Source organism: Oncorhynchus mykiss, chromosome 15 (assembly GCF_013265735.2).
Source record: "Oncorhynchus mykiss isolate Arlee chromosome 15, USDA_OmykA_1.1, whole genome shotgun sequence".
Taxonomy (NCBI): Eukaryota; Metazoa; Chordata; class Actinopteri; order Salmoniformes; family Salmonidae; genus Oncorhynchus; species Oncorhynchus mykiss.
Window position 1 is genome coordinate 63,407,934 of NC_048579.1, and position 23,182 is coordinate 63,431,115.

Below are 23,182 nucleotides of genomic sequence, written 5' to 3' on the forward strand. Positions count from 1 at the left end.
GTTGGCTACATGAAAAGTGCAATACTGTTAATATAACCATGTGTTAGTGTGGATTTTCAGTGAATTTATGTAAATCACCAAGGCTCATCTGTATTTCTTGTGGTCCAGGATCCGAGTTTGGCAAACCCTGGTCTGTGACACAGTCCATACGCACCAGATAACAGCAAGGTCACTATGTTAACGGTGAAACACATGACAGACACAGCTCACTATACGTTGATTCGCAATAGATATTTATTGAGTATTTATTGTAAATATTGATTGTAATTGTTTTTACATGAGTATATATTCATTCTCAATAGCTGGTGACAGGGTGTACAGTGGGAGAGAAGAAGAGAGAGGGAGAGGAAACATTTTGAAGATGAGAAAGAACTGAAGAGGAGGAATACAGAAAGGAGTGGGAGGGTTTGAAGAAAGGAATGAAATAGAAAAGAAACAGGAGATTGGGAAGAGATAATATGAGAGAGGTGGAAAAAAAGAGAGATAGGCTACTGAGAAGTCTGGACAAGAATTCCCAAGATGAGCTATATGTAAACCAAGTCTCCTGTCATCACAGTCCAAATACAGTATCATGCAATCTGCTTTGTCCTTCTGTTTGTAACTTCTCTGATCCAACCCAAGAGGGTGGAGTTAAAACAGTGATATGCAATTTCCAGGTGTTGCTGACATGATACCACAAAAGGTGATGTCTACACCTATGTTTTGATGGTCAGTGAAGTAGTTAATGACTGTCAACTCTATAGCTACAAACACAATCTGTGGGAGGTTTTCTTTTCATGCATTTCCAGCATTTAAAAAATATATATATTTTAAAAATTGAACCCTTATTTAACTAGGCAAGTCAGTTAAGAATCATCAAATCAAAATCAAATCAAATTTATTTATAAAGCCCTTCATACATCAGCTGATATCTCAAAGTGCTATACAGAAACCCAGCCTAAAACCCCAAACAGCAAGCAATGCAGGTGTAGAAGCACGGTGGCTAGGAAAAACTCCCTAGAAAGGCCAAAACCTAGGAAGAAACCTAGAGAGGAACCAGGCTATGTGGGGTGGCCAGTCCTCTTCTGGCTGTGCCGGGTGGAGATTATAACAGAACATGGCCAAGATGCTCAAATGTTCATAAATTACCAGCATGGTCAAATAATAATAATCACAGGCAGAACAGTTGAAACTGGAGCAGCAGCACGGCCAGGTGGACTGGGGACAGCAAGGAGTCATCATGTCAGGTAGTCCTGAGGCATGGTCCTAGGGCTCAGGTCCTCCGAGAGAGAGAAAGAAAGAGAGAAAGAGAGAATTAGAGAGAGCATACTTAAATTCACACAGGACACAGGATAGGACAGGAGAAGTACTCCAGATATAACAAACTGACCCTAGCCCCCTGACACATAAACTAATGCAGCATAAATACTGGAGGCTGAGACAGGAGGGGTCAGGAGACACTGTGGCCCCATCCGATGACACCCCCGGACAGGGCCAAACAGGAAGGATAAGAAGAAATTATTATTTAGAATGACGGCCTACCCGGGAACAGTGGGATAAGGGCCTTGTTCAGGGGTAGAACGACAGAGCATCTGTTGCATATAAATGATAAAGTGTGGACAACAATGCTATGCAGCAGAATTTTTTCCCTCTCTGCAATTCGATGTAGTTTCTATTCAACTTTTTGTCTAGACAGTACATTTGTTTTGGTCTCACAAGACAGAGTTGTTTATGAGGAGTTAAAGGCTTAACTTGTGGTGAGGTATCTTGGCCAAGGGTACTTCCTGTGAAATCCCATCCCCATGTGATATTGACTGCACACACCCCAGTAGGCATAGGTTTGCACTTGCGGAACAACCTGTGTCTAACCTCTGGCACCGGCAGAAAGAGACTTTGAAAGATACATAAATATAGGCACGTGCATGTGTAATGGGGTAGCACCGTTGATATTGTGAACGAAGCCTTGTTGGGCTGTCAGTCCCAGGTGTGGCTCATTGTTGATTAAGGGTGTGACCCACAGTATTTAAGTCAGCTCTGTTTTTTCAGTCAGGTGTTCCACTTTACTATGTTAAGGTCGACGTACAGTTGGAGGACTGTGACTACCACCAGCCCTTACGATGGAGGGTATGAGACCTCTTCAGAGGACCACCACCAGCCCCTACGATGGAGGGTATGAGACCTCTTCAGAGGACTTCCACCAGCCCCTACGATGGACGGTATGAGACCTCTTCAGAGGACCACCACCAGCCCCTACGATGGAGGGTATGAGACCTCTTCAGAGGACTACCACCAGCCCCTACGATGGATGGTATGAGACCTCTTCAGAGGACCACCACCAGCCCCTACGATGGAGGGTATGAGACCTCTTCAGAGGACCACCACCAGCCCCTACGATGGAGGGTATGAGACCTCTTCAGAGGACCACCACCAGCCCCTACGATGGAGGGTATGAGACCTCTTCAGAGGACCACCACCAGCCCCTACGATGGAGGGTATGAGACCTCTTCAGAGGACCACCACCAGCCCCTACGATGGAGGGTATGAGACCTCTTCAGAGGACCACCACCAGCCCCTACGATGGAGGGTATGAGACCTCTTTAGAGGACCACCAACAGCCCCTACGATGGAGGGTATGAGACCTCTTCAGAGGACCACCACCAGCCCCTACGATGGAGGGTATGAGACCTTTTCAGAGGACCACCAACAGCCCCTACGATGGAGGGGATAAGACCTCTTCAGAGGACCACCCCCAGCCCCTACGATGGAGGGTATGAGACCTCTTCAGAGGACCACCACCAGCCCCTACGATAGAGGGTATGAGACCTCTTCAGAGGACCACCAACAGCCTTTACGATGGAGGGGATAAGACCTCTTCAGAGGACCACCACCAGCCCCTACGATGGAGGGTATGAGACCTCTTCAGAGGACCACCACCAGCCCCTACGATGGAGGGTATGAGACCTCTTCAGAGGACTACCACCAGCCCCTACGATGGAGGGGATGAGACCTCTTCAGAGGACCATCACCAGCCCCTACGATGGAGGGTATGAGACCTCTTCAGAGGACTTCCACCAGCCCCTAAGATGGACGGTATGAGACCTCTTCAGAGGACTACCACCAGCCCCTACGATGGAGTGTATGAGACCTCTGGACGTCTTCATGCTTATCAACTCTATGAGCATCAGGCCAAAATGATTCTACAGGGACGTTTTCTCATCGTGCATTTCTGGAATCTGTTACATTTATTTGATAGAACTGTGGACACCAATATTTTATAGCAGGCTTATGGGAAGATGGAGCGCTGTTACTGTAATTTAATTATGCCAATGTGTTTTCATTAATTGAAAACCCTTATTAACCTGTTAGATCTCTAGGGGCGCTATTTCATTTTTGGATAAAAAACGTTCCCGTTTTAAGCGCAATATTTTGTCACGAAAAGTTGCTCGACTATGCATATTCTTGACAGCTTTGGAAAGAAAACACTCTGAAGTTTCAGAATCTGCAAAGATTTTGTCTGTAAGTGCCCCAGAACTCATTCTACAGGCGAAACCAAGATGATGCATCAACCAGGAATTAGCAGAATTTCTGAAGCTCTGTTTTCCATTGTCTCCTTATATGGCTGTGATTGCGCAAGGAATGAGCCTACACTTTCTGTCGTTCGCCCAAGGTCTTAGCAGCATTGTGACGTATTTGTAGGCATATCATTGGAAGATTGACCATAAGAGACTACATTTTCCAAGTGTCCGCCTGGTGTCCTGCGTCGAATTCGGTGCGCAATTGCCAGCTGCTTCTACTTTACCATTTGATTCAGGGGAGAAAGCATGTGTCCAAGAACGATGTATCAATGAAGAGATATGTGAAAAACACCTTGATGATTGATTCTAAACAACGTTTGCCAAGTTTTCAGTCGATATTATGGAGTTAATTTGGAAAAAAGTTTGCGTTTTGAGGACTGAATTTTCGGATTTTTTTTGGTAGCCAAATGTGATGTATAAAACGGAGCTATTTCTAATACACAAGGAATCTTTTTGGAAAAACTGAGCATCTGCTATCTAACTGAGAGTATCCTCATTGAAAACATCAGAAGTTCTTCAAAGGTAAATGATTTTATTTGAAGGCTTTTATGTTTTTGTTAATGTTGCGTGCTGGATGCTAACGCTAATGCTAACGCTAAATGCTAATGCTAAATGCTAACGCTAGCTAGCTACTTTTACACAAATCAAATCAATCAAATTTATTTTATATAGCCCTTCGTACATCAGCTGATATCTCAAAGTGCTGTACAGAAACCCAGCCTAAAACCCCAAACAGCAAGCAATGCAGGTGAAGAAGCACGGTGGCTAGGAAAAACTCCCTAGAAAGGCCAAAACCTAGGAAGAAACCTAGAGAGGAACCAGGCTATGTGGGGTGGCCAGTCCTCTTCTGGCTGTGCCGGGTGGAGATTATAACAAAACATGGTCAAGATGTTCAAATGTTCATAAATGACCAGCATGGTCGAATAATAATAAGGCAGAATAGTTGAAACTGGAGCAGCAGCACAGTCAGGTGGACTGGGGACAGCAAGGAGTCATCATGTCAGGTATTCCTGGGGCATGGTCCTAGGGCTCAGGTCCTCCGAGAGAGAGAAAGAAAGAGAGAATTAGAGAGAGCATATGTGGGATGGCCAGTCCTCTTCTGGCTGTGCCGGGTGGAGATTATAACAGAACATGGCCAAGATGTTCAAATGTTCATAAATGATCAGCATGGTCGAATAATAATAAGGCAGAACAGTTGAAACTGGAGCAGCAGCACAGCCAGGTGGACTGGGGACAGCAAGGAGTCATCATGTCAGGTAGTCCTGGGGCATGGTCCTAGGGCTCAGGTCCTCCGAGAGAGAGAAAGAGAGAAGGAGAGAATTAGAGAACGCACACTTAGATTCACACAGGACACCGAATAGGACAGGAGAAGTACTCCAGATATAACAAACTGACCCTAGCCCCCCGACACATAAACTACTGCAGCATAAATACTGGAGGCTGAGACAGGAGGGGTCAGGAGACACTGTGGCCCACTCCGAGGACACCCCCGGACAGGGCCAAACAGGAAGGATATAACCCCACCCACTTTGCCAAAGCACAGCCCCCACACCACTAGAGGGATATCTTCAACCACCAACTTACCATCCTGAGACAAGGCTGAGTATAGCCCACAAAGACCTCCGCCACGGCACAACTTAAGGGGGGGGGGGGGGGGGGCGCCAACCCAGACAGGATGACCACATCAGTGACTCAACCCACTCAGGTGACGCACCTCCTCCAGGGACGGAATGAGAGAGCCCCAGTAAAGCCAGTGACTCAGCCCCTGTAATAGGGTTAGAGGCAGAGAATCCCAGTGGAAAGAGGGGAACCGGCCAGGCAGAGACAGCAAGGGTGGTTCGTTGCTCCAGAGCCTTTCCGTTCACCCTCCCACTCCTGGGCCAGACTACACTCAATCATATGACCCACTGAAGAGATGAGTCTTCAGTAGAGACTTAAAGGTTGAGACCGAGTTTGCGTCTCTGACATGGGTAGGCAGACCGTTCCATAAAAATGGAGCTCTTTAGGAGAAAGCCCTGCCTCCAGCTGTTTGCTTAAAAATTCTAGGGACAATTAGGAGGCCTGCGTCTTGTGACCGTAGCGTACGTGTAGGTATGTACGGCAGGACCAAATCAGAGAGATAGATAGGAGCAAGCCCATGTAATGCTTTGTAGGTTAGCAGTAAAACCTTGAAATCAGCCCTTGCTTTGACAGGAAGCCAGTGTAGAGAGGCTAGCACTGGAGTAATATGATCAAATTTTTTGGTTCTAGTCAGGATTCTAGCAGCCGTATTTAGCACTAACTGAAGTTTATTTAGTGCTTTATCCGGGTAGCCGGAAAGTAGAGCATTGCAGTAGTCTAACCTGGAAGTGACAAAAGCATGGATTAATTTTTCTGCATCATTTTTGGACAGAAAGTTCCTGATTTTTGCAATGTTACGTAGATGGAAAAAAGCTGTCCTTGAAATGGTCTTGATATGTTCTTCAAAAGAGAGATCAGGGTCCAGAGTAACGCAGAGGTCCTTCACAGTTTTATTTGAGACGACTGTACAACCATTAAGATTAATTGTCAGATTCAACAGAAGATCTCTTTGTTTCTTGGGACCTAGAACAAGCATCTCTGTTTTGTCCGAGTTTAAAAGTAGAAAGTTTGCAGCCATCCACTTCCTTATGTCTGAAACACATTCTTCTAGCAAGGGCAATTTTGGGGCTTCACCATGTTTAATTTAAATGTACAGCTGTGTGTCATCTGCATAGCAGTGAAAGTTAACATTATGTTTTCGAATAACATCCCCAAGAGGTAAAATATATAGTGAAAACAATAGTGGTCCTAAAACGGAACCTTGAGGAACACCGAAATTTACAGTTGATTTGTCAGAGGACAGACCATTCACAGAGACAAACTGATATCTTTCCGACAGATAAGATCTAAACCAGGCCAGAACTTGTCCGTGTAGACCAATTTGGGTTTCCAATCTCTCCAAAAGAATGTGGTGATCGATGGTATCAAAAGCAGCACTAAGGTCTAGGAGCACGAGGACAGATGCAGAGCCTCGGTCCGATGCCATTAAAATGTAATTTACCACCTTCACAAGTGCCGTCTCAGTGCTATGATGGGGTCTAAAACCAGACTGAAGCATTTCGTATACATTGTTTGTCTTCAGGAAGGCAGTGAGTTGTTGCGCAACAGCCTTTTCTAAAATTTTTGAGAGGAATGGAAGATTCGATATAGGCCGATAGTTTTTTATATTTTCTGGGTCAAGGTTTGGCTTTTTCAAGAGAGGCTTTATTACTGCCACTTTTAGTGAGTTTGGTACACATCCGGTGGATAGAGAGCCGTTTATTATGTTCAACATAGTAGGGCCAAGCACAGGAAGCAGCTCTTTCAGTAGTTTAGTTGGAATAGGGTCCAGTATGCAGCTTGAAGGTTTAGAGGCCATGATTATTTTCATCATTGTGTCAAGAGATATAGTACTAAAACACTTGAGTGTCTCTCTTGATCCTAGGTCCTGGCAGAGTTGTGCAGACTCAGGACAACTGAGCTTTGAAGGAATACGCAGATTTAAGGAAGAGTCCGTAATTTGCTATCTAATAATCATAATCTTTTCCTCAAAGAAGTTCATGAATTTATCACTGCTAAAGTGAAAGTCATCCTCTCTTGGGGAATGCTGCTTTTTAGTTAGCTTTGCGACAGTATCAAAAAGGAATTTCGGATTGTTCTTATTTTCCTCAATTAAGTTAGAAAAATAGGATGATCGAGCAGCAGTAAGGGCTCTTCGGTACTGCACAGTACTGTCTTTCCAAGCTAGTCGGAAGACTTCCAGTTTGGTGTGGCGCCATTTCCGTTCCAATTTTCTGGAAGCTTGCTTCAGAGCTCGGGTATTTTCTGTGTACCAGGGAGCTAGTTTCTTATGAGAAATGTTTTTAGTTTTTAGGGGTGCAACTGCATCTAGGGTATTGCGCAAGGTTAAGTTGAGTTCCTCAGTTAGGTGGTTAACTGATTTTTGTCCTCTGGCGTCCTTGGGTAGGCAGAAGGAGTCTGGAAGGACATCAAGGAATCTTTGTGTTGTCTGTGAATTTATAGCACGACTTTTGATGATCCTTGGTTGGGGTCTGAGCAGATTATTTGTTGCAATTGCAAACGTAATAAAATGGTGGTCCGATAGTCCAGGATTATGAGGAAAAACATTAAGATCCACAACATTTATTCCATGGGACAAAACTAGGTCCAGCGTATGACTGTGACAGTGAGTGGGTCCAGAGACATGTTGGACAAAACCCACTGAGTCGATGATGGCTCCGAAAGCCTTTTGGAGTGGGTCTGTGGACTTTTCCATGTGAATATTAAAGTCACCAAAGATTAGAATATTATCCGCTATGACTACAAGGTCCGATAGGAATTCAGGGAACTCAGTGAGGAACGCTGTATATGGCCCAGGAGGCCTGTAAACAGTAGCTATAAAAAGTGATTGAGTAGGCTGCATAGATTTCATGACTAGAAGCTCAAAAGACGAAAACGTCATTTTTTTTTTTGTAAATTGAAATTTGCTATCGTAAATGTTAGCAACACCTCCGCCTTTGCGGGATGCACGGGGGATATGGTCACTAGTGTAGCCAGGAGGTGAGGCCTCATTTAACACAGTAAATTCATCAGGCTTAAGCCATGTTTCAGTCAGGCCAATCACATCAAGATTATGATCAGTGATTAGTTCATTGACTATAATTGCCTTTGAAGTAAGGGATCTAACATTAAGTAGCCCTATTTTGAGATGTGAGGTATCATGATCTCTTTCAATAATGACAGGAATGGAGGTGGTCTTTATCCTAGTGAGATTGCTAAGGCGAACACCGCCATGTTTAGTTTTGCCCAACCTAGGTCGAGGCACAGACACGGTCTCAATGGTGATAGCTGAGCTGACTACACTGACTGTGCTAGTGGCAGACTCCACTATGCTGGCAGGCTGGCTAACAGCCTGCTGCCTGGCCTGCACCCTATTTCATTGTGGAGCTAGAGGAGTTAGAGCCCTGTCTATGTTGGTAGATAAAATGAGAGCACCCCTCCAGCTAGGATGGAGTCCGTCACTCCTCAGCAGGTCAGGCTTGGTCCTGTTTGTGGGCGAGTCCCAGAAAGAGGGCCAATTATCTACAAATTCTATCTTTTGGGAGGGGCAGAAAACAGTTTTCAACCAGCGATTGAGTTGTGAGACTCTGCTGTAGAGCTCATCACTCCCCCTAACTGGGAGGGGGCCAGAGACAATTACTCGATGCCGACACATCTTTCTAGTTGATTTACACGCAGAAGCTATGTTGCGCTTGGTGATCTCTGACTGTTTCATCCTAACATCGTTGGTGCCGACGTGGATAACAATATCTCTATACTCTCTACACTCGCCAGTTTTAGCTTTAGCCAGCACCATCTTCAGATTTGCCTTAACGTCGGTAGCCCTGCCCCCCGGTAAACAGTGTATGATCGCTGGATGATTCTCAAGTCTAATACTGCGGGTAATGGAGTCGCCAATGACTAGAGTTTTCAATTTGTCAGAGCTAATGGTGGGAAGCTTCGGCGTCTCAGACCCCGTAACGGGAGGAGTAGAGACCAGAGAAGACTCGGCCTCTGACTCCGACTGTTACGGTGAGTGAATGAGGACCCAAAAGCGAATTAACTTAAACAGAGCTTCTTTAATAACCAAACATAGGTAGGCTCAGATAGACCGGCAGATTCCGACAGGACAGGACAAGGTTACAGCAAACATGACGATAGTCTGGTTCAGGCATGAAACACAACAAACAAGAATCCGACAAGGACAGGAGCAGAAACAGAGAGAGATATAGGGACCTAATCAGAGGGAAAAAGGGAACAGGTGGGAAAAGGGGTGACGAGGTGGTTAGGAGGAGACAAGACACAGCTGGGGGAAAGAGGGGGAGAAAAGGTAACCTAACAACGACCAGCAGAGGGAGACAGGGTGAAGGGAAAGGACAGAGACAAGACACAACATGACAGTACATGACAGTACCCCCCCACTCACCGAGCGCCTCCTGGCGCACTCGAGGAGGAAACCTGGCGGCAACGGAGGAAATCCTCGATCAGCGCACGGTCCAGCACGTCCCGAGAGGGAACCCAACTCCTCTCCTCAGGACCGTACCCCTCCCAATCAACGAGGTACTGGTGACCACGGCCCCGAGGACGCATGTCCAAAATTCTACGGACCCTGTAGATGGGTGTGCCCTCGACAAGGATGGGGGGGGGGGGGGGGAAGACTAGCGGGGGCGCGAAGGACGGGCTTGATGCAGGAGACATGGAAGACCGGGTGAACGCGACGAAGGTATCGCGGAAGAAGAAGTCGAACTGCGACAGGATTAATGACCCGAGAAATACGGAACGGACCAATGAACCGCGGGGTCAACTTGCGAGAAGCCGTCTTAAGGGGAAGGTTCTGAGTGGAGAGCCAAACTCTCTGACCGCGACAATATCTAGGACTCTTAGTTCTACGCTTATTAGCAGCCCTCACAGTCTGCGTCCTATAACGGCAAAGTGCAGACCTGACCCTCTTCCAGGTGCGCTCGCAACGTTGGACAAAAGCCTGAGCGGAGGGGACGCTGGACTCGGCGAACTGAGATGAGAACAGCGGAGGCTGGTACCCGAGGCTACTCTGAAAAGGAGATAGCCCGGTCGCAGACGAAGGAAGCGAGTTGTGGGCGTATTCTGCCCAGGGGAGCTGTTCTGACCAAGACGCAGGGTTGCGAAAAGAAAGACTGCGTAAGATACGACCAATAGTCTGATTGGCCCGTTCTGCTTGACCGTTAGACTGGGGGTGAAAGCCGGAAGAGAGACTGACGGAAGCCCCAATCAAACGGCAAAACTCCCTCCAAAATTGAGACGTGAATTGCGGACCTCTGTCCGAAACGACGTCCGACGGAAGGCCATGAATTCTGAAAACATTCTCGATGATGATCTGTGCCGTCTCTTTAGCAGAAGGAAGCTTAGCAAGGGGAATGAAATGAGCCGCCTTAGAGAACCTATCGACAACCGTAAGAATAACAGTCTTCCCCGCTGACGAAGGCAGTCCGGTGACAAAATCTAAGGCGATGTGAGACCACGGTCGAGAGGGAATAGGAAGCGGCCTGAGACGGCCGGCAGGAGGAGAGTTACCGGACTTAGTCTGCGCGCAGACCGAACAAGCAGCCACGAAACGACGCGTGTCATGCTCCCGGGTGGGCCACCAAAAACGCTGGCGAATGGAAGCAAGCGTACCCCGAACGCCAGGGTGGCCGGCTAACTTGGCAGAGTGAGCCCACTGAAGAACGGCCAGACGAGTAGGAACGGGAACGAAAAGAAGGTTCCTAGGACAAGCGCGCGGCGACGGAGTGTGAGTGAGCGCTTGCTTTACCTGCCTCTCAATTCCCCAGACAGTCAATCCGACAACACGCCCCTCAGGGAGAATCCCCTCGGGGTCAGTGGAGGCTACTGAAGAACTGAAGAGACGAGACAAAGCATCAGGCTTGGTGTTCTTAGAGCCCGGACGATAAGAAATCACGAACTCGAAACGAGCGAAAAACAGCGGCCAACGCGCCTGACGCGCATTAAGTCGTTTGGCAGAACGGATGTACTCAAGGTTCCTATGGTCAGTCCAAACGACAAAAGGAACGGTCGCCCCCTCCAACCACTGTCGCCATTCGCCTAGGGCTAACCGGATGGCGAGCAGTTCGCGGTTACCCACATCATAGTTACGTTCCGACGGCGACAGGCGATGAGAAAAATACGCGCATGGGTGGACCTTGTCGTCAGAGAGGGAGCGCTGAGAAAGAATGGCTCCCACGCCCACCTCTGACGCGTCAACCTCGACAACGAACTGTCTAGAGACGTCAGGTGTAACAAGGATAGGAGCGGATGTAAAACGATTCTTGAGGAGATCAAAAGCTCCCTGGGCGGAAACGGACCACTTAAAGCACGTCTTGACAGAAGTAAGGGCTGTGAGAGGAGCTGCCACCTGACCAAAATTACGGATGAAACGACGATAGAAGTTCGCGAAGCCGAGAAAGCGCTGCAGCTCGACGCGTGACTTAGGGACGGGCCAATCAATGACAGCTTGGACCTTAGCGGGATCCATCTTAATGCCTTCAGCGGAAATAACAGAACCGAGAAATGTGACGGAGGAGGCATGAAAAGTACACTTCTCAGCCTTCACAAAAAGACAATTCTCTAAAAGGCGCTGGAGGACACGTCGAACGTGCTGAACATGAATCTGGAGTGACGGTGAAAAAATCAGGATATCGTCAAGGTAAACGAAAACAAAGATGTTCAGCATGTCTCTCAGGACATCATTGACTAATGCCTGAAAGACAGCTGGAGCGTTAGCGAGGCCGAAAGGAAGAACCCGGTATTCAAAGTGCCCTAACGGAGTGTTAAACGCCGTCTTCCACTCGTCCCCCTCCCTGATGCGCACGAGATGGTAAGCGTTACGAAGGTCCAACTTAGTGAAAAACCTGGCTCCCTGCAGGATCTTGAAGGCTGAAGACATAAGAGGAAGCGGATAACGATTCTTCACTGTTATGTCATTCAGCCCTCGATAATCTATGCAGGGGCGCAGAGACCCGTCCTTCTTCTTGACAAAAAAAACCCCCGCTCCGGCGGGAGAGGAGGAGGGGACTATGGTACCGGCGTCAAGAGCTACAGACAAATAATCTTCGAGAGCCTTACGTTCGGGAGCCGACAGAGAGTATAGTCTACCCCGGGGGGGGGGGGTGGTTCCCGGAAGGAGATCAATACTACAATCATACGACCGGTGTGGAGGAAGAGAGGTGGCCCTGGACCGACTGAACACCGTGCGCAGATCGTGATATTCCTCCGGCACCCCTGTCAAATCACCAGGCTCCTCCTGTGAAGAAGAGACAGAGGAAACAGGAGGGATAGCAGACATTAAACATTTCACATGACAAGAGACGTTCCAGGAGAGGATAGAATTACTAGACCAATTAATGGAAGGATTATGACAAACTAGCCAGGGATGGCCCAAAACAACAGGTGTAAAAGGTGAACGAAAAATTAAAAAAGAAATGGTTTCACTATGATTACCAGAAACAGTGAGGGTTAAAGGTAGCGTCTCACGCTGAATCCTGGGGAGAGGACTACCATCCAGGGCGAACAAGGCCGTGGGCTCCTTTAACTGTCTGAGAGGAATGTCATGTTCCCGAGCCCAGGTCTCGTCCATAAAACAGCCCTCCGCCCCAGAGTCTATTAAGGCACTGCAGGAAGCTGACGAACCGGTCCAGCGTAGATGGACCGACAAGGTAGTGCAGGATCTTGAAGGAGAGACAGGAGTAGTAGCGCTCACCAGTAGCCCTCCGCTTACTGATGAGCTCTGGCCTTTTACTGGACATGAAGTGACAAAATGACCAGCGGAACCGCAATAGAGACAGAGGCGGTTGGTGATTCTCCGTTCCCTCTCCTTAGTCGAGATGCGGATACCTCCCAGCTGCATGGGCTCAGCACCCGAGCCGGCAGAGGAAGATGGTAGTGATGCGGAGAGGGGGGCAACGGAGAACGCGAGCTCCTTTCCACGAGCTCGGTGACGAAGATCAACCCGTCGCTCAATGCGAATAGCGAGTTCAATCAAGGAATCCACGCTGGAAGGAACCTCCCGGGAGAGAATCTCATCCTTTACCTCTGCGCGGAGACCCTCCAGAAAACGAGCGAGCAAAGCCGGCTCGTTCCAGCCACTGGAGGCAGCAAGAGTGCGAAACTCAATAGAGTAGTCTGTTATGGATCGATTGCCTTGACATAGGGAAGACAGGGCCCTGGAAGCCTCCTCCCCAAAAACAGATCGATCAAAAACCCGTATCATCTCCTCCTTAAAGTCCTGATACTGGTTAGTACACTCAGCCCTTGCCTCCCAGATTGCCGTGCCCCACTCACGAGCCCGTCCAATAAGGAGAGATATGACGTAGGCGACACGAGCAGTGCTCCTGGAGAAAGTGTAGGGCTGGAGAGAAAACACAATATCACACTGGGTGAGGAACGAGCGGCATTCAGTGGGCTCCCCAGAGTAACACGGCGGGTTATTGATTCTGGGCTCCGGAGATTCGAAAGCCCTGGAAGTGGCCGGTGGATCGAGGCGGAGATGGTGAACCTGTTCTGTGAGGTTGGAGACTTGGGTGGCCAGGGTCTCAACGGCATGTCGAGCAGCAGACAATTCCTGCTCGTGTCTGCCTAGCATCGCTCCCTGGATCCCGACGGCTGAGTGGAGAGGATCCGAAGTCGCTGGGTCCATTCTTGGTCGGATTCTTCTGTTACGGTGAGTGAATGAGGACCCAAAAGCGAACTAACTTAAACAGAGCTTCTTTAATAACCAAACATAGGTAGGCTCAGATAGACCGGCAGATTCCGACAGGACAGGACAAGGTTACAGCAAACATGACGATAGTCTGGTTCAGGCATGAAACACAACAAACAAGAATCCGACAAGGACAGGAGCAGAAACAGAGAGAGATATAGGGACCTAATCAGAGGGAAAAAGGGAACAGGTGGGAAAAGGGGTGACGAGGTGGTTAGGAGGAGACAAGACACAGCTGGGGGAAAGAGGGGGAGAAAAGGTAACCTAACAACGACCAGCAGAGGGAGACAGGGTGAAGGGAAAGGACAGAGACAAGACACAACATGACAGTACATGACACCGACCCGCTGCTTAATGGGGAAAACCGGTTGAAAGTTTCTGTCGGCTGAATGAGCGACACCGGTTGAGCGTTCCTACAGCATTTCCTTCCAGAAACCGTGAGAAAGTTGTCCGGCTGCGGGGACTGTGCCAGGGGATTTATACTGATTGTTTTCCTATGGTTGAGAAGCATATTTTGAAAATCTGAGATGACAGTGTTGTTTACAAAAGGCTAAGCTTGAGAGATGGCATATTTATTTCATTTCATTTGCGATTTTCATAAATAGTTAACGTTGTGTTATGCTAATGAGCTTGCTGATAGATTTACACAATCCTGGATACAGGGGTTTTTTCATAGCTAAACGTGACGCAGAAAACGGAGCGATTTGTCCTAAACAAATAATCTTTCAGGAAAAACTGAACATTTGCTATCTGAGAGTCTCCTCATTGAAAACATCTGAAGTTCTTCAAAGGTAAATGATTTTATTTGAATGCTTTTCTGTTTTTTTGTGTAAATGTTGCCAGCTGAATGCTAATGCTAAATGCTACGTTAGCCATCAATACTGTTACACAAATGCTTGTTTTGCAATGGTTGAGAAGCATATTTTGAAAATCTGAGATGACAGTGTTGTTAACAAAAGGCTAAGCTTGAGAGCTAGCATATTTATTTCATTTCATTTGCGATTTTCATGAATAGTTAACGTTGCGTTATGGTAATGAGCTTGAGTCTGTATTCACGATCCCGGATCCGGGATGGGGAGATCAGAAAGGTTAATCTATTTTATTAGAATTTGTAAGATTCTTGTTTGCATAAAATAGACGGAGACCAGCCATTTCAATAATAGGTAACAGAATTTATTCTTGGAGCGCGCTGCCACTTCACCACAAGCAACAGTTTATATACAAAACATGACGTCATTTCATTGCTTAACAGAAACCCCTCCTCTCGACAGGGACAAAGTGAGGTGAAAAGTTCATTCTAACTTACTAACACAATCCCTAACACAACCCCTCAACATTATCGATCACCACTTAGCTGACAGTTCTAATTAACAGAAAACCTAGGACTGTCTTATCTAAAAACCCCAGAGCTCAGTTTCGTCGGTTCAACCATAGGTTAACGACCTTATCTGTTTACACAGTCCACTTCTTTCTTCCTAGTTGGAATGGTGTTCATTAACTTTAATTACTCCTTGTCTGTGTCACACAATCCCATTTTATGAACTCATATTGTTAATCAGATATAATAAAACAGAGTATGAGTTTACTTAGTTACAGTTCTATTTGAAATGGGGATATTGTTTATTAATTTATTCAAGCGCTCCAGCTATGTTCTGGTGGAAGAGAAGATCTGGAGGTTGGGGGTGGATCGGCCACACCATCCAAACTCCACCCGCCAACATCACCAGGCAAGCTGTATCCTAGAACCCACAAAGGAAAAGAGTACCCAAGAAACACCTGGAGGTGGGAGCTGAAGGAAGATACAAGGAAAACCAACATGAGGTGGAACCAGCTGGAGAATACTGCCCAGAACAGAGTGCAATGGAGAGCAGTCGTCATTGGTCTATGCTCCTGAAGGAGCGATGGGCCTGACCAATGAAATGGAAGTTTTGCCTCTGCTGTTCATCTCAGTTTGTCTTTAATTTACTGTCTCTACCAGGGTTTCCCAACTCTTTCCTCGAAGCCCCAGATGGTTCACTTTTTTGTTTTAACCCTAAACTGGCACACTTGATTCAGTTAAAAGTTTGATCAGTTTATTAATTTAATCGGGTGTGCCAGTTTAGGGTTAACAAAACAAATGTAAATGTCTAGGGGAGCCAGAGGAGAGGGTTGGGGAAACTCTGCTCTATACCCCTCAAATCTGGATCTCGAGGCCAGGTGGGTGCAATTAATTCAGGTAGAACAGAACCAGCAGTAGTCTGGACTTCCATAGGATAAGACTTAAACAGCCCTGGCCTATACAGTACGTGTTAGTTTAATCCACAAAATACTAAGTGCATTACCAGCCACCACAACTGGATGAGGAAGTAAAGGATTAATTTATGGTTAAGTATCTTGGCCAAGGGTACACTCTGAACTACCATCTCCAATCTCCATGTGGTCATACGTCGAGCTCTTGGCTGCAGACACCCCAGTTGGCTTGGGTTTACAGTTGAGGAGTGACCTATGCCTAACCTCCCTAACAAAGAATCACACACTCATGCATGCGCACACACACACACACATTCTCTCTCTTTCACAGGCGTGCACGAGAGCGAGGGAGGGGCTGAAAGGAGTGTGCAGACAGGAGAGAAGGTGAATAAAGATGAAAAAAGGTCATTTTTCTGGCACCACTCTGCCAGGGTCCTCAACTCCCTGTATGCTGTCTCGTCATTGTTAGTAATCAGGCCTACCACTGTGTCGTCTGCAAACTTGATGACTGAGTTGAAGAAGTGCGTGGCCACGCAGTCATGGGTGAACAGGGAGTACAGGAGGGGGCTGAGGTTTATCAGACAGTGAGCGACTTTAAGAATGCATCTATAATAGGATATAACCACTGCCAAAATGAAGCAAAGAGACCAAGGTTAAGAAGTGACATTAGTATTAGGAAATAAAATGGCACCACTTTGCATGGTGTTGCTACAGTATCAGATACATCTAATCCAATCTAGTATCTAATCCAAAGGTCACATATACGAATAATGTGTGTGTGTGTGTGTGTGTTTGTGTGTGTGTGTGTGTGTGTGTGTTAGAAATCAGGCCTACCACTGTGTTGTCTGCAAACTTGATGACTGAGTTGAAGAAGTGCATGGCCACGCAGTCATGGGTGAACAGGGAGTACAGGAGTTGGCTGAGGTTTATCAGACAGTGAGCGACTTTAAGAATGCATCTATAATAGGATATAACCACTGCCAAAATGAAGCAAAGAGACCAAGGTTAAGAAGTGACATTAGTATTAGGAAATAAAATGGCACCACTTTACATGGTGTTGCTACAGTATCAGATACATCTAATCCAATCTAGTATCTAATCCAAAGGTCACATATACGAATAATGTGTGTGTGTGTGTGTGTGTGTGTGTGTGTAACCAGTGGCCGTCTGTGCCTTTTAAGATGAGGGAGGATGATTGATAGCCTTATTTCTACTACAGCATAATGGATGACTGTCATTCATATTCCATTCACCCAGCTCAACGTAACATTGATAGGTTTAGACTATTACATTATGCTCAAATTTCCCCTGTACCCATCATTAGGTTACTACAACCTAGCCTATGAATTAAAGTTTACAACGTAGGTGCACAGGTTGAGAGAATTTTGAATAATCAAGGTGACAGACAGTGAGTGACACATTCAACACTGCCTTACACATTCTGCTAATAGTTGCTTTGCCTCTTTTGTGACTGGCTTGCATTATCATTTTTATGCAGTGGTACATTATTCCTCTTAATGGATGTGTTCCTGTCCACAATGACTGATATTGAGGTGTGCCTAGTGTCATGATGTGGCCCTTTCTGGGTGTAAATTGTGCCCCCCCCTCTCTCACTCTGTCTCCTACAACCAGGTTCTGTTATCTCAGGTTATACATTCCTGACAAAGACAATCTCCCCCTGGTCATGCAGAAAGAGAGGGAGAAAGCACAGAAAGAGGACAAATGACTTCACTTGGCCGGACTCCTAAATCCCCAAAATGGGAGAATTAAACAATACTGCTACGTTTGAGAATGTGGGAATAGTATGTGGACACTTAAGGGACAGTTGTGACGAGTGTGTTTCATTTCGTGATCTCATGAGGTACAGGAAACACACCCTAAGTCTGAAGCCCACCGTTTGCAACTAGGGCCTGGACTTCCTGACGGGCTGCCCCCAGGTGGTGAAGGTAGGAAACAACATCTCCACTTCGCTGATCCTCAACACTGGGGCCCCACAAAGATGCGTGCTCAGCACCCTCCTGTACTCCCTGTTCATCCATGACTGCGTGGCCACGCACGCCTCCTATTCAATCTTCAAATTTGCAGATGAGACAACAGTAGTAGGCCTGATTACCAACAATGACGAGACAGGGAGGAGGTGAGGGCCCTGGGAGTGTGGTGCCAGGAAAATAACCTCTCCCCCAACATCAATAAAACTAAGGAGCTGATCGTGGACTTCAGGAAACAGCAGAGGGGGCATCGGCGGGACCGCAGTGGAGAAGGTGGAAAGTTTCAAGTTCCTCGGTGTACACATCACTGACAAACTGAAATGGTCCACCCACACAGACAGTGTGGTGAAGAAGGCGCAACAGTGCCTCTTCAACCTCAGGAGGCTGAATAAATTTGGCTTGGCACCTAGAACACTCACAAACTTTAATAGGGATGCACAATTGAGAGCATCCTGTTGGGCTGTATCACCGCCTGGTACAGCAGGGCTCTCCAGAGGGTGGTGCGGTCTGCCCAACACAGCACCGGGGGCAAGCTACCAGCGTTCCAGGACACCTACAGCACCTGATGTCACAGTAAGGCCAAAAATATCGTCAAGGACAACAACCACCCGAGCCACTGCCTGTTCACCCCGCTATCATCCAGAAGTTGAGGTCAGTACAGATGCATCAAAGCTGGGACCGAGAGAATGAAAAACAGCTTCTATCTCAAGGCCATCAGACTGGTAAATAGTGTCATGGAAAATTGCAAGATTATGTTATAATGCTTGTATTACATAATAATAGTTGTTATATTCCAGAGAACATTAGCTAATGGTTCTGTTCTATGCCGTACCAGGGAGAAACGGTTCCCTTCTGGAGTAAGGGGGCCAGACTGGTCTTTACAATGAAAACTGTTGACACAGCAGTAACTGTCTGCTATGTTTTATATATATATTTCATACAAATCTTAACCTTTGTGAACTGTTCCTAAGATCTGTGGTTCATCAGTGTAAGTTGAGAGGGGTGTATCTTGGCTATAAAAGATCTTTGTACTTTTCTGCAGTCACTTCTCAATGGTTCATTACAAATAGTGAATTGTTGAAAGTCAAATGCTATTGCAAAGCGTATTATTAAAGATGTAGTTTAAGTATAACTCTGACTGGTGTGTAGTTTGTAACTCTCCTCATTTGGTAAAGCAGAAATATGCCACCACAATAGCCACCACTAGCACATTAGAGGCTGCTGCCTATATACTGTACATAGACTTGGAATCACTGGCCAATTTATTAATGGAACACTTTAAAAATGTTTACACATTTTGTATTACTCATCTCACTCATTTCATGTACATACTGTATTCTGTCCTACTCTACTGTATCTTGTCTATGCTTCTCTGACATTGCTCATCCAAATATTTCTATATTCTTAATTGCATTCCTTGACTTTAGATTGTGTGTATTGTTATATATTACTTGCTATATATTACTGCACTGTTGGAGCTAGCAACACAAGCATTTCACTACATCTGCAATAATATCTGCTATACACATGTTTGTGATGAATAAAATGTGATTTCATTTGATTTGTAAATAAGGTATTTCTGTTTATTATTTGTTAATACATTTCAAACATTTCTTAAAACCTGTTTTTGCTTTGTCATTATGGGGTATTGCGTGTACATTGATGAGGGAAAAAACCCTATCAGAATAAGGCTGAAACGTAACAAAATGTGGAAAATGGGAATGGGTTTGAATACTTTCCGAATGCACCGTAAGGTTATGTGTAAGAACGCAACTGCACTGAAATGAATAGCCTGATTCAATGCGATTCTCCTGAATAAAAAAGATTAAAGTTGATCTGTTAAGCTGTTAGGTCTGAATAGACCCATACAGCTTCCATACCGATTCTTTCTTTTTGGTCTTTTGCTATAGGCATTCCAAATTGCAGATCATTTAATAAAACAACCATATTTTCTGTGTGATAATGACACCTGCTTTTCATTTATAAGTGAATGTTTTCATAAGCCTTTAGGCCTACCAAGAGGCCATGATGAGGCTGAACAAGACATTTGATAGGCTAGTAGACTATGTAGAAATAATCCCCTCACTTCAAGCCCTGCATTGTAATAGCCTAGATCGCTTTTAGCCCATCTCTATAACAAGGATTAGGCCTATATCCTCAATTCAAGCCCTGCTTTTAACCATAAGACATCTCCACAGAAATTGATAGGTTAAGGATTGCATGTTGACTGTGATGGTGTCTGTTAAACCATTACACTTGTGGTGACCTGGGAACTGGGGGGAAAAATGAGGTCAAATCATGCCACCAGTGATTTTCAGGTCAGAAAGTCAGAGAAAGATGCCAGAGTTTCTGAATTGGAATTCCGAGTTAGATGACCGTTCCAAACTAGTTTTCCCAGTCAGAACAAATTTTTTTCTGAGGTCCTGGTTGTCTTCAACACACTGACGTTGGAAATCAGAGATTGCCGAGTTACAAGTTGTTTGAGTATGCCACTAGAGACCTGACCGCAGGAATGTCCATCAGAGTTGTTTCCAGATAATTTAATAATTCATGTCTCTACCATAAGCCACCTCCAACGCTGTTTTAGAGAATTTGTCACTACGTCCAACCGGCCTCACAACCGGAGGCCATGTGTAACCACACCATACCAGGTCTCCACGTCCGGCTTCTTCACCTGTGGGATCGTCTGAGACCAGCCACCCAGACAGCTGATGAAAATTGAATTTTATAAATGGAAATGCACGTAGATACCATGACAAGATCCTGAGGCCCATTGTTTTGCAATTAATCTGCCGCCATCCTATCATGTTTCAGCATGATAATGCCCCAAGAATCTGTACACAATTCCTGAAGCTGAAAATGTACCAGTTTTTCCATGGCCTGCATACTCGCCAGACACATCATCCACTGAGCATGTTTGGGATGCTCTGGTTTGACTTGTATGACAGCGAGTTCCAGTTCCCCGCTGTAGTATCTGGGATCTACATCTGTTTATATTAGTGACTATGCTGTTACTAAGCAGTAATGTATTACGGCAGTGTTACGTTACTACACCTAATAGGAAATGCACATGCGTACTAGGGTGCCGGGAACTGTAGAGCACAAGGTGTTTTGACTAAAGGAAAACTAACTGTACTCCAGTCTCCTGCCTGGTCATTTCTCCACAACACAAATATTACAGTGGCGACGAGGTGATTAAACTACATAAACGGACATTGCTTGAAGGGAAGAATGTTGCGTGAGTAATGAAACTCAAAATAATTATGTAATTTGTCAGTTATTTTTTATTTTCTTTCGCCAGTAGAGAAGGCTAAGCACTGCTAGTAGGTACAGTATTCAGGAGCTTCCAAGTAGCAAGACTATTGGAGTCCAGAATAGCGACACTGCCCTCTAGTGGTAAAAAAAATACTGTCATTGAACCCATTGAAATTAGGCGATCTCAGTGGAGACATATTGTAAAAAAAAAAGGAAGAAGGAACGTAACACGGTGTGTACATTATTACAAATGAGTGCAGTGAATGAAGTAATTGCAGAAACTTCTGAAGTGAAGAATTAGATGAAAATTCAGAAGAATAAAAAATATACAAGGAATAAGGAAACTGAACAATTATCTGTGAAAATGGCAACCATTGGTCGAGTACCAGTTTGAGGCTACAAAAAAAGTTTGATTCCTATTTGAAGCGTTTTGAGCATTGGCTGGCTGCAAAGGAAATCAAAGATGAAAAGAAAGCAGACCTATTTCTCAGTGTTTTGGGTCCAACTGTGTTTGGATTGCTGAAAGGTCTCATTGAACCAATAAAAGCAGTGGAGTTGAACTATGCAGAACTGACTGAAACTCTTTCAAGGTATTTCAAGCCTAAGCCAATTCTCATTGCAGAACGTTTCAGAATTTACAAATGTCACCAGAGTCAAGGGGAAACTGTGGCTGACTACATCCTTGCTTTGAAAAGGCTGGCAAGTACATGTGAGTTTGCACAATTTCTTGATGATGCTCTCCGAGACAAGTTTGTATGTGGTCTCACAGGTGAAGCATATCACAGAAGGCTTCTGTCAGAGAAGGACCTGACCTTTAAGAAAGCCTGTGATATAGCACTTGGACTCGAGCTTAACCACAGGGATACTATGAGCTATCGGGACAATGCCGAATGCCAGAAAGGTGTTCACAAGGTCAGTGATGCACACGGTGAAAAAGGCTCACAAAAGTCACACTTTTCTCATTCCCGTCCTCAAGGTTACACAAGAACAAAGCAGCCCACATCTCAAAGGTCTAAGCCAAGTTGCTACAGATGTGGGGGAGATAATCATCAGCACAGTGAATGTCGATTCCAAAATGAAAAGTGCCACAATTGTGGAAAGGTTGGACATTTACAGAGAGTGTGTAAAGCCTCGAAACGCAAAAGCCAAGAGCACACAAAGTGTCAGACGCAGCACAAGAAGAGGAAGGCACAACTGAAACAGTATTGGAACTGTTCACAGTGTACACAGCTCAACAACAAAAAGATGGAATCTATCTCAACATGGAGTTAGCGGGAAAACCAGTAAAAATGCAGCTGGACACCAGAGCATCTGTATCTCTGGTTCCAGAGACTGTACAAAGAAAAACCGAAAGAGTTTCAGCCCGCATCCATCCGCCTTTCTTCATACACTGGTGACACTATTCCTGTGTTAGGGCAGATCCAGGTACCAGTCCGGTATGAGGGGAAGGAGTGGACGCTACCGCTTGTCATTGTTAAAGGAGAACAATCAGCCTTGCTAGGCAGAAACTGGCTACAAAAGATCAAGTTGAACTGGGGAGAAATCTTCAGTCTGAGAAATGACAAACCAGTGAGTCAGGCTACACTCACTAACATGCTGGAGACGCACAAATAACTTTTCAAAGATGGCTACGGTGAAATACAAGACTTCACAGCAAAAGTCAGAGTGCAAGAAGGAACCAAGCCTATCTTTCACAAACCACGTCCAGTTCCCTATGCTCTTAAGGAAGCAGTAGAGAAGGAACTGGACCGCCTACAGAAGAATAACATAATCACGAAAGTAGCGAGTAGCAACTGGGCTCCGATTGTTGTAGTCCCAAAGAAAGACAAGACCGTTAGAATGTGCGG